Below are 12,749 nucleotides of genomic sequence, written 5' to 3'. Positions count from 1 at the left end.
GGACAGTCTTGTTTTATATCTTTGTCAATGATCTGGACAAGGGGATTGAGGGCACCCTCAATAAGTTTGCAGGTGACACCAAGTTGGGCAGGAGTGTTGATCTGCTCAAGCAGAAGGCTCTGCAGAGGGACCTGGACAGGCTGGATCCATGGGCCGAGGCCAGTTGTGTGAGGTTTAACAAGGCCAAGTTCCGGGTCCTGCCCTTGGGTCACACCAACCCCAGGCAACACCCCAGGCCTGGGGCAGAGGGGCTGGGAAGTGCCTGGCGGAGAAGGCCCTGGGGGTGCTGGCTGACAGCCGGCTGGGCATGAGCCAGCAGTGCCCAGGTGGCCAAGGAGGCCACCAGCCCCCGGGCTTGTGTCAGCCCTGGTGTGGCCAGCAGGAGCCGGGCAGGGATGGGGCCCCTGTGCCTGGCCCTGGGGAGGCCCCACCTCGAGTGCTGGGCTCAGGTTTGGGCCCCTCGGGACAAGAAGGCCCTGGAGGGGCTGGAGCGTGTCCAGAGAAGGGCAGCGGGGCTGGGGCAGGGTCTGGAGCACAAGTGTGCTGGGGGGCGGCTGGGGGAGCTGGGGGGGTTTAGCCTGGAGAAGAGGAGGCTGAGGGGAGCCCTTCTCGCTCTCTGCAGCTGCCTGAGAGGGGCTGGAGTGAGGGGGGGGCTGGTCTCTGCTCCCAAGTCACCAGTGACAGGGCGAGAGGGAACGGCCTCAAGCTGCGCCAGGGGAGGTTTAGGTTGGAGATGAGGGAAAATGCCTTCCCTGCCAGAGCGGTCAGGCCCTGGCACAGGCTGCCCAGAGAGGTGGGGGAGTCACCGTCCCTGGGGTATTTAAAAGACATGTAGACGTGGCACTTCAGGGCCTGGTTTAGGAGACATGGTAGTGTTGGGTTGGTGGTTGTAGTTCATGATCCATCCTGGAGGTCTTTTCCAACCTTAGTGATTCTATGATTCTGTGATCTTTCCAGTACTCCCTGATTTTCCCACTCTCTAGCCCTGCCCCATGGCTGTTGTTCCACAGGGCAGTAAGGCTTGCTGAAACATAAGGTTTTAATAAACATTTGCACAACCTTCTCCACTCAGTTTCCCAGAAGCACTAAGCCTCACCCAAGGTTTTAGTCTCAATTATCCCAACAATGGGAACAAATTGTTCTGCAGAGATGTCGGTGGACACACATTTACTCCTGTGTCATATCTTGTACAATAGCTGGGAAGGGAGTTTAAAGCAGTGTTAGTTGGATAATTGAAGACAGACTTGGGTCAGATTTTCAGCTCTGCTCTGCTCTTTTCAAGTATTTCTTTTTTTAATGTTTCAAAGGTGGCAGGACGTTTCGGGACCTGAACTGTGGAAAGCCAAGAGGACAGCACAACTGCAAGGTGGAAGAACAGCCCCAGACAGTTCATCTGGAGCCACCACAGGGAATCCAGGCAGGTGCTTTTCCTAGAAACCAGATCCCTTTTGAAATGGGTTATTTCACCAGCTGAAAGTCTTATTCCTTCCAGGAAAAATCAGGGGCAAAGAACAGGTCTATGTACTGACATCAGTGTTGTAAGAAAAGCAGGCTCAAGGCTGTGACCATGTGGTGGGGGTGGTAGAGAAATAACCCCCACCAAGAGTTGCTGTAGTGACCTCAGCTGTCTGCTGAGGGAAGCCACCCCATCTCCATCTCACCAGCAGGTTGGGACAGGAGGCTATGGACTGGCAGTGAGGAACCCAGTCCTCCCCTGGGATCATCCCAAGCTTTCTGGGGACAAGGACTTTTCAGACACTTCAGATATTTGGAGCTGGCTCCCAGGTGAGACTGAAGTACCTCAATTTCTGCTATCTAGCATCTGTCAATAAGATGGTGAGCCTTTCTCCTGAGTCAGAGTCACAAAACTGACTCCAATACACATCTGTGTTCAGAATAAAACTGCTGTGAATTGTTCTTGATGCAGAGAATGCATTTCAAGCCCAGAAGGCACTGTTACAATCATCTTTTTTCAGTCTCCTGCAAGACGTGTGCTGTCAGGCTTTTCTAAATTGATCTCTGCTTCAAGGCCATTGCTCTGTCTGAACCATATCTGCTAAAAAGTCATGCAGCCATCTTCACTGAGAGTGACCTTCAATCTTTTCCAAGCTAAGAGACTGAGGTTTTCTCAGCACATTTTTCCATTTTTACAGTCATTCCTTTTTTCTTCCTCTTAGCCTGTTCCAGATTTGCAACCTCTGCTTTGACTTCCATCACTTCATGTGTCTCCTTCCCGTTTGTAATTTGAGGTTTACAGGACCACTTAGACTCTCTTGCTCAACCAACATCCACAATGACCTACACATCGCTGCTGGAACTGGTGACTTCTGGAGAGTCACATCATGTTCCCTACCCCCATTTTGGTAAATCAGGCCTATACGCATCAGTTTTAAGCATGCGGGTCTTAATTTGGTCATGTGAATGTACCAGTAGTTTACCTGTGTTCAGCATAACAACTACAACAAACCGCCTTCTGTAGCAATCTTTCCTGGTTATTACTGTTCTTGCCAGTGTTATCTGTTATGTTTATCCATTATAATTTTCATGCCATTGATAAAAATTTTAAATAATATAAGGCTACGGTCAAATCCACCTAGAGTACAGCTATGAAATGTATTAGGCCAAAGATGTACTTAAGCATTTATGCACCCATTTTAGACATGCCTGACACTTTCACCCCTTTAAATGTACATAATTCTGATTATCCAGTGGTTCCAATTTTATAAGAGAAATTTTGTGGTGTAATTTACAGGATTTCTGTGGAAATATGCTACATCCGAGCTGTCATTTTTGCCTATCAAAACTTATGTGAGATTGGCTTGATGTGATCTATTTTCTATGTGGACAATGTTACTTATTTTCAGTGATGTCATTGACTCCATCATTTTTTCTATGACTGGTGTTGGGCTCATAGGCCAGTTACCCAGGTTATTTTGTTTCTCTGTTCCAGAAGGGCTTTTTCTATTCCCAGGATGCAATTTATTTCTCAACCTCAACAGCACATATTGGTACCTGGTTAGTCCTTTAGTAAATCAGGGATGCCAGTCGTACAGATATTTAATATCTATATATCTTGCCTTTATATATGATTTTACTAGCTATTCTTTCACACGCTTTTTATGCTGTAATGGAAACTTTAATCATCATCCTGTAATATATCTATATTTTCTCCCAAACTGGAATGCAAATGCTTCCTGAAAACATTTACCACTTCTGAGTTATTGTTATCAGGTCTGTTCTGTCCTTCCACATCTGTCCATGAACCCATATTACACTTAGGATTCCTTCTGATTTTGGTTTATTCAAACCTCCTACTTATTGCCCCAGCTTCGCTCTCCTTCTGTCCCCCCCACCCCTGAGTATTTCTTTTCCCCAGAAATCTGGACAACTTGTAGTTTCTAATTTTGCTTTTAATCTTCTCCAGTTATTACATATTGGAGTTTTATTACTCTTTTCATAGCTGCATTTACTTTCCTTGTAAAGCAGCTTTTTAAAAATAGTTTGCTCTTCTCTTTCAGCTGTGGGCCTATGTTTTTTTGAGCATATATAATAAAATATTCTTTAACAGTTTCCAATTTTCATTTACATTTTTAAATTCTTTTCTGCCAGCCAGTTTTTCATCTGTTTTTTGAATCAATAGAATATAGCTACAAAAACTTTTCAAACTTTCTTTCCTTCCCTTTATTAAAAGGAAAAACAAAGAAGAGAAACCTGAGATTTGTATCTAATCCCATGACTCTGAAGTCTGGGGTTTTAAAACATGTAATAAAGATCTAGATAAAATCACAAGAATTGGCAACACTTTAGTATTGCATTTGTCTGACTGCATTCCCTGGCTGGTACATAATAACATATTATCATAATTTTTTTAATAGATGAAAATAATGATTTCACCACGATTTTGAAAGGCAAAATCCAGAGAAAGCGCATGTCTGTTATTTGAGCATTTACAGTGTGAAGAAGGGTTTATGAACTTTCTGGGGTGAAAATGAAGGAAAAGAAAGGAAAAGAGGAGGGAAGAGAAGAGACGAGATGTTACTAAGTGGAAATAACTTAGGATCTAGCTAGTTGTCCTCTCACGCTAGTATTGATTTCTAGTGGGTTTTCTTTCCTTTTTGGCTCTTCAAAATACAGGATGAACTTTGAAGCAATTTTCTTCCAATGTGCCTTTGCCACCGTCCCTGAACCCAAAAGCCAAAAGGAAGATGCAAAATGCTGTGACGTGGGATGAATAGCTGCAATTTACCAGCTGGACCCAAAGGCCACAAATCACCAGGTCTGCAGCTAACACTGCTCAAGAGATGCTTTGTATTCTCTGGCACACGGACAATCCCTGCACAGAGGAAAGAAATATCCCCCCTGGGTCAAGAGAAGCATAAAAAGAAAGATGAGAGTGATACACACGTCTAATTCACCTTCAGGAGCAATATTTTGTGGGTCTTCATATTTACTGCTTGGGAAAGTGTGAGGCATTGGTAAAACTGCATCTGGATTATCTCCTCCAGGCCTGGTTGGTCCTGGCCATGAATGAGTCATTCAGACCAAGCAGGTGCAGGGAAGTGCCAGGACATGGACGGGAGGATGGAGAACTTGTCATCCAAGGGGAGGCTGTAGATCTTGGCTTTTTTAGCTCAGCACAACAGTGGCCGAGGGGGAAAATGAGTGCTGTTGCACATGAAAGGGAAAAATAGCTGGGAGCAAAAAGAAACACTGGAGTGAAAGAAAAAAATGTTGGCACAAGAACAAATAGGTTTTAATTGGCCTGGAGTAAATTTAGTCTGGAAATTAGATGAAGTTTCCTAAGCATCAGATCAGCAAAGTCCTGGAACAGGCTTCCAGGGGCTGTGAAAGCAGAGCTTGCTCAGATGACAAGTCAGTTTAGCTGCAGTGGTGGCTATGAGAACAGGGAGCTCTGCCTGGCGAGCCAGCAGGCTAGCACCCTTGTCACCCATGTTTCTAGGGAGATAGGGGAGACACAGTCCCAGAGAATGATCTTTCAACCAAAGGATTGGTAGTGCTTGGACCATAGCTGTAAGGTAGAGCTGTAAGGCACCGGCAGATAATTTGCAGATGAAGAAATACTCCACCATGGGGAACTCTTTGGTCCATCTTCCTTTTAAGCTTGCAAGATCTCTCTGCTGCTCTAAAAATGTGATTTATGCCTAATCTGGTTAGCTGTGACCCATCTGCCCTGTCTGTCCTTTCATCCCTGCTCAGCCTGCCAACCAGGTGAGATACTTGGCTTCCAGGAAAGAGACCAGAACCAGGAAAATCACCAGCCCAGACTGATAAACTGCAGCTATGATAAACTTATTTTCTGTTCCTTGTGACTTGGACCTGCAAGGTTAACCTGGAGAGTCTCGTGACAACATTTGCATGGGTGTAAATGTCCCTATGTCCTTACTTATTCAAGAATTACCAAGATTAGAGGGACACATGATCTGAACTTGGACTTCAGCTGCTCTGGAGTTTGCTGGGGTCAAGGCAGATGCAATGTTTTGCCTTGAGTCCATCTCCTCTGAATGCCTCACTGCCCAGGTACTCCCCCTTTAAATCAGCTTGATGTGATTGCCTGTAATCACACAACAAAATCCCAGAAGCCAAGGCAATGGACCCAGAAGCCCTAAATGCATGTCTTTGATTTGCACCTTTTTGATGCCACCTGGCACCTCTCAGATAAACTTCTGGAATCATAGAATCATTAAGGTTGGAAAAGACCTCTAGGATCATCAAGTCCAACCATCAACCCAACACCACCAGGTCTCCTAAAGCATGCCATAGTGCCACGTCTACATGTCTTTTAAATACTTCCAGGGACGGTGACTCCCCCACCTCTCTGGGCAGCCTGTGCCAGGGCCTGACCACTCTGGCAGGGAAGACATTTCCCCTCACATCCAACCTAAACCTCCCCTGACGCAGCTTGAGGCCATTTCCTCTCATCCTGTCACTGTGAGGCTTCTTCTCCTCTCCTCTCACCGTGGCCCAGGGCACACAACTCACCATTGGAGGGGCAGCCAAGTAACCTGCCCAGCAGCTCGGAGGAATGTCAAGCTGAAGTGTTCTCCATTGTTCCCTGTTATGGGTTGGACCAGAGTGTTTTTGTGGTAACTGAGAACCAATAGATAGGAAGGACAGGTTGTGAGCTGCTCTGTTTCCACATGCTCTGCCTACCCTGGGCTTTCAGGTTGTTGAGTCAAAGGCAGACGACAGCTCTGTGTGACATCATGAAGAAGTACCAAGCTGCCCGGGGCCATCTCAGCCATCCTCCTGCTGCAGTCACCACCGAGCACACACATGCCTGGGAGCCTCGGCACATGGATGGTGTGCAGCCCAGGAGAGGGGTTGGAACAGTACTCCTCTGGCCTAGCTTGGTCTCCTTCCTTGGAAGTCTTCAGCTAACACAATGAAGATTGAGACCATGAAAACGCACTCTGCTGTGAGAGTCCCACTCCACCTTTCTCAGGAGGGAAACACCAGAAAAGACCCCAGAATTCCCCATTCCTACAGATGTTCAAGGCCAGGTTGGACAGGGCTCTGAGCGACCTGATCGAGTTGAAGATGTCCCTGCTCACTGCAGGGGGTTGGACTAGATGGCCTCTAAAGGTCCCTTCCAACCCAAACCATACTATGACTCTAGGAGTCTAATTTTTCAAACTTATTTATTTAAAATAATTTTGTTATTAATAATTATTATTAACCATCATTAATGTGAGAAATATCCATTCACCTTTCTCTAAGGAATATTGAGATGCATTTTGCAGAAAAGCTGATATGTTTTAGGTGCCTGTATCACATAGACACTGATGGAATCTAGCCCTACATCTCATCAAGGCCGTGCAGTTTGTTCTCCTGTGAAGACACTACAGGCAGTTTATCCTCCTGACAGGCTGTTGTTTTATTATGACATTTTTCCCCCTTTGCATTGCAGCCAACAAATCCAAATTCCTCAGTAAAATTTGGTCCAGGGCGCTGACTGCAAGGGGTAAAAAGGTGTCATAAATAACTTCCAGGGAGCGTAGGGGGTGGAAGATGAGTCGAACAGAAGCAAAGATGCAGTTGTAACACTCAATCAAGTGTAAATCTCAATCAAGGTATCACTGTCCAATCTCTACAGTCACCATTCAAGCCACCCTTCCCTTTGCAGGACCTGGGTGAGACCATCTGAGCTGGACGCTGATCTCAAAGTCCCGCCTCGTCTCCCCCAGCCAGGTGGGTTTGAATCCCCCCAGAGCTCTTGAGCAAGGAGGATTTGCCTCTGACTTATCCAGACTTCACACAGAACAGAGATGTGAAGGATTCTGGTTTTTAGCGACTGTTGCTGTGTCTCTGCACGTCTTTGATGTAACTCAATCTCAGCGTGCTTCTCTCGCCGGCGTCTGACCGAGAGGGCTACAGAACAGTTTCCAGAGTTTCCTCCCGTTTATTCTGTGCAGTCTGGAGCAGCAGGTCCCTGGAAAAGCCATTGGAAAACAAACCTGCTCTGGTGCCTACTATAAAATTTGGTTCTGTTCAGATTAGCTCTGAATTCTAGACATTCAAAACCAGTGCAAATGGTTTAAAGCCATTTATCTGCACAGCGATGAAAGGACAAAATTCCTTGGCAAGGTTGGAGGCTCCCTTTCATATCTCATATACTTTAACTACCACATTTACAGTGCCTGTAGTACCTTATTTTTTACATTCTGTACTTGTTATTTTCCACTTCTTCTTCAGCAGCCATAGCAAAACCAACCCTTATACCTTCATAAGCGAGGTGAGATGTCAGTACTGATTTAGAGGTCTGTGCTTTGAATGAATGAGCAACACCCATCCTGGCATTTCTTCATCTCCCTCTGCTACACACACAGATAGGCATTCACACACCGACTGCACCTTCATTTCAGCTCTTATTCATCAAGAGCTGGCTTTTACTAGGGAGCCACTGGTCAGAGATATACCTAATGCAACACAATTGGCTTTTAAAAAAATATTGGTTTAATACTGGCTGGGCTCCTCTTACCACATAAGACATGAACCTAAAGACAGTGCCTGCATTGAAGTGCTTGCTTAGCTACAGATGGGTGGCTCTCTGGGCAAAAGAACCTCCTTGCAATTCAAATTAATCTTGCATTGAACAGTAAGGACTCGTATGTTTGTTTCTGGAGGTTTGTTTCTTCTGGACTGTGAAGGAAAGAAAAAGGAAATGCAAGGAAATAAAGAGGTTGAATGAGAGAGCTAAATTCCAGGAATGAAATAATTTTCTCTCCAAATTATTCAATAAATGGAGCCAAAAAAAGACTAGGTAGTTTCTTTTTCAGCACCTTTTCCAGAACCATGTGTGCTAACAGGCAGCAGCCCTTCCACATGTGAGCTGAGAAGCTGTTTATCACAGGCGAGGGGCTTACACCCTGATCAGCGTGTTGGAAATCCTCCTGCCCAAGCTGTTGATAAAACATACAGGAAAACGTCCTTCAGGTTTGAGAATGGTCCATTACTAACCCCCCTCTCCCATCTTTCTGGGAGAAGAATAGTTCATCTACAATTGGGATGCTCTCATGGCTCTTGCTGTTCAATTTCTAAGCCTCAGTTTCCCCACCTATAAAATTGGCTATTTAGGGAACTTCTGTAGGGTTTTTAGGTTTTGATGAACTTCGGGCAATGCAGCTGAAAATTGCTACCTTTTTAGTGAAGGGCCTGACAACATCATTTTCTGGCATCAGACAACAGAGGAGGGCAACAAAAGAAAATAAGTCATTTGAGTGTGAAACTAGTGAACAGCATTAACTGGAGGGCAGCGCAGTGTGGATTCTCTAGTGGCTAATAAAGTTGTTGCTCTCACACAGCCATTTGGGAACATCCTAATTTGGGTTTTTCCTCTGCACCCAGTCTTCTGGAGAGGACAGGAGATTCTGATTCTTGACGAGAATTACCTTCATACCTAAATTAATAAGGAATCCTGAGAGCACAGCTTTTGCTGAGACTGCCCACACTAGATGTTTTGCAGTAGAGCACAAGATGTCCCTGCAGAAATATTTCCCTCAGGAAATAGGATGATCAGACTCTGGGACCACAGAAAGTCAATTATTCCTCAAAGTTGTGTGCTTATTTTATTTGTGGATTTAAAAACAATAGCAAGAGTTTACAAGCGCCGCACTGCTCTCTGCAGAACTGCCCAAAGTCCTGCCCAAGTCTACTGTCACCAAACATAAGGCATAGGACAAAGCTGGAGACCTTTAAAAATAAAGAGCTACTCCTGAAAACTTAACCCTGTGCCCAAGAGCTGTGTTTAGTGTCAAATGCCACCTCTCTTAAATCTTTCTGCAAGAGGTTCTCCAAAGAAACCACACCTATGTCCCAAGAAGTAAATCAAGATAAATTGAGTTTTGATCCTTGTTTTTTTAGTGTATGGCATTTGGCATTGAATCAAAGTCCTTGCAGACAAAGTCTCCTGAAAAGACAGTGAGGAACCTGCCTGTGTGCAGAGTCCTGTCTGCTCCGGATCAGAGGGGCTGCAGTTCAATTACAGAAGTGCGATGGTTGCTGGTAGCAACAGTTGATTTTAATCATCTTCCTTGGTAGGAGCAGGTTGTGGCTCAGTGACCCACACTGATCTGTTTAGATGTTGCATGCCCCCCTGTGCAAACCGGAGGAAACAGACTTGCTCACTGGTTTCTGCATCCTTTGTGGGCTCACCCCAGACAGTAGGCAGAAAATAGGCAACGTGGCTCTAATGCAGAGTGCTGCCAGGTGGAACTCCTGGACTGATGTCTCCTGGGTGAACCATGCTTTCTTTTTGGGTAGATCCACACCATTCATGCATGGGGGGAAGCTGGGGCTGAAAGGGATCTTGCAGGGGTAAAGCAGCTGCCCATCACGAGGGAGATATGGGCAAAGGACTGGGAAGGGAACATCAGCTCTGCCTTCCATATGCACCCAGGACATGACTGTGCTGCAGCAGCAAATGTCCTGGCTTGGTGGGTCGGGGAGGAGAAGGGCGATGGGGAGCAGCCTGCAGCTGTCAGGATCGCCTCCAGGTCCTTCCCTGCTCCTGCACCCTGGAGTAACACAGCAATCCTGCTTATTGCTGCCAGCCCCAGAGGAGACACAACACTGATCCTGGAGACGTGCGGAGTGTGTGGGTTTACGGCTACTTCCTGAAATGTGTGGGTTAAAAAATGCCAAATGCACTGGAAGGTACTTTTAGGTTTGTTTTTAATTACTACAGGGTTCTTCACATAAACATATAATTTTTTTACTGGTACCTCACATAAAACTGCCTTAAAACACATCTCCTACAAGCCCTCAAACAACATTAGATGTCACCTTGACATTTCTAGTGTGGGTTTTTCGGACAGTTTTTAAGAATTAAAGGTAAACTTCCAAGAAAACTCATATGTAAAAATAGTTCAGGTAAACCTCAAAAGACATTTGACAAATATAGAATGACCAGCGCAGTAAAATGAATACATGTGAGTGAACATAAAGGGGTTTTATTTTCCTTAATTCCAGTTGAACAACCCATTATGTCTTTTCCTGGAGCCCGCAGACTTGAAAACCAGTCGCAAGCTGAACTGAAGTGGTTGGGATATGTGATCTATAAACATTAGGGTAGCTGAAGCATGAAAGCAGACGATGTGAGGTTGGGTTTATGATACTGATGCTATCTTCTTTTCTTTCAGAATCGCCTGGAGTTATGAGATGGAGCCTGCTGGATTGTATAAATGTTACATAGTTTAGTGAGTGTATGAAAGAGGAGTCAGTCTCGAGAGCACGTGGGCATCAGCTGCTGTTCCTCCTGAGTGCCTGGGACTGCAGATCTGTGAAATGAGCAAAAGGGGAGCTTTTTTTTTTGAAAGATCCAGCCATTCAGATGAAATTTGCCAGGTGTGGATTTGAAGTCCTAATTAAGCTCTCACTGTGGTCAATAGGATCTTTATCACAGACTGCAGTGGAAGTCAGACCCTAAACAACCAGCTCCTTTTAACACAAGGCCCTTCTTCTCTCACATCTTTAGTGAAGCATACTCTTGAAGTAGGTGTGCAGTTCAGCTGATGGTCCTTTGGGTATCAAAGGATACACGATCCATCTACCCTCAAAGAGCAGTAGCACGTGCCATTATGGAGACCCCCAAGGAGCCTCCAGCTGGTGGAAACAGATGACAGTCCCATGTCAATCAGCTAGTCTGTGGAGTCATGCCCATTTCCAGCAGCTCTGGATCTGGCTCTGACGGCAGCCGAACCTCTTTGTCTCTGGGTAATTGAGGGTTGTCACCATTCCCGGAGGATTAGATCTGAATCTCATTGTGCTGGGGCCAGGGCAAGCACTGAGTGATCCTGTGACCCAGCATTTTCTGTCGTCTCCATCTGAACCTTCATTAAGGTGCAAGATGGCCTCAAGCTGCGTCAGGGGAGGTTTAGATGGGATATTAGGAAAAATGTCTTCCCTGCCAGAGTGGTCAGGCCCTGGCACAGGCTGCCCAGAGAGGTGTGGGTTCACCATCCCTGGGGGGATTCAGAAAACATGTAGATGTGGCACTTCAGGGCCTGGTTTAGGAGACATGATAGTGTTGGGCTGACGGTTGGACTTGATGATCTTTTCCAACCTTGATCATTCTATGATTAACTTTCAATGTTGTCATTATGCTATTGCTGGAGGGAATCGCTGCTGTCTTGGGCAGAGAAGATAAGTCAGCCAGAGAGCTGAGTAGGAGGGAAGCACTCAAGAAAATTATTGCGGTGTATGCCTGTCATTGCATGTGCTCTTTCCTAATTTTGCTCTGAGAAGCATCTCCAACCTCTCCTCCACAGCCACCACCCTCGAGTGACCTCCTCCTGTCTCACAGCTTCACCTCCCTGCTCTTCTCATACAATATGCTGCTCCACACCTTGGGCCCAGCCTTGCGTGGACTTCTCCACCATCGCTGTGTCCAAGGCTACCCCCACCGTCCTCCCTGTCTCTGAGACTTGTTGGCCTAGAGCCCTGGGAGAATAATTTCTCCAATATCTTCTGTTCACACAGTGATCTCCCCCTCCCCATGTTCCAGGTCCTCCCACCTAATTCAACTCCCTTCTGCACATTAGGCTTCCTCCAGAAGACTCAGCAACACTAACCCCTCATCAGTTAAATGCCCTCTCTGTCCCAGCAACACGTAAGTGTAGAAGGATAGATTAAAATCATGCTAAATGAATACCTGATGTGGCCTTTCCAGAGTGCCTCTTCTTGTAAAACCAGAAAACTTGGCTGCTGAACTCTTTGGGGCAGGATCTGTCTTATATTTATATCCTGTAAATTTTCAAATCCATTGCTGGTGCTAACAAATAAATAGTAATGATTAATCGCCGGTCATTTTGGGCCTGATCCAGCTTTGATTACATCAGTGGGAACCTTTCCATTTGCTGTGTGGGAGTTGGATCAGACCCACAATCCATCCTTTTCTTAGCGCAGCACTGTCCTTGAGTGGATTTTATCTTGTCTGGCTTAAGGTGTTAGCATGCGGGCAGCTTTACCTTGCTTTTGTGAAGCTAGTATAAAAAAGACATATCAAATCTGGACATGTGCCTACTAGGGACCTCCAGAAACTAGTGTTTGGGATCTGAGGGATGATCATAGTTCACATTTTCATCCATTCAATGAATTTTGGCAACATGGGGCTGGTGAAATGCTGTAGCCCGTGATGTAAAACCTCCCCATGACAAGTCTGGAAAACTCAAATAGGTTAAAACTGGCCTGGGTGATGCTCTCTTGAGGTGGCATTGCAGCTCAGAGAAGGT

At 45.7% G+C, this 12,749-nt stretch overlaps 1 long non-coding RNA gene across 1 annotated transcript; it reads left to right on the top strand.

Annotated features, from left to right (window-relative positions):
- The first annotated feature begins 892 nt into the window (after positions 1-892).
- LOC142066220 (uncharacterized) lies at positions 893-12,296 on the top strand. Its single transcript, XR_012663649.1, has 3 exons — positions 893-1,421; positions 4,135-7,209; positions 10,659-12,296. It is a non-coding gene; the product is annotated as an uncharacterized LOC142066220 (long non-coding RNA).
- The last annotated feature ends 453 nt before the right edge of the window (positions 12,297-12,749 follow it).

The sequence above is a fragment of the Phalacrocorax aristotelis genome, chromosome 1 (assembly GCF_949628215.1).
Source record: "Phalacrocorax aristotelis chromosome 1, bGulAri2.1, whole genome shotgun sequence".
In the NCBI taxonomy this organism is placed as follows: Eukaryota; Metazoa; Chordata; class Aves; order Suliformes; family Phalacrocoracidae; genus Phalacrocorax; species Phalacrocorax aristotelis.
The sequence above is the reverse complement of the archived record's forward strand: the minus strand, read 5'-3'. Positions and strand labels throughout refer to the sequence as shown.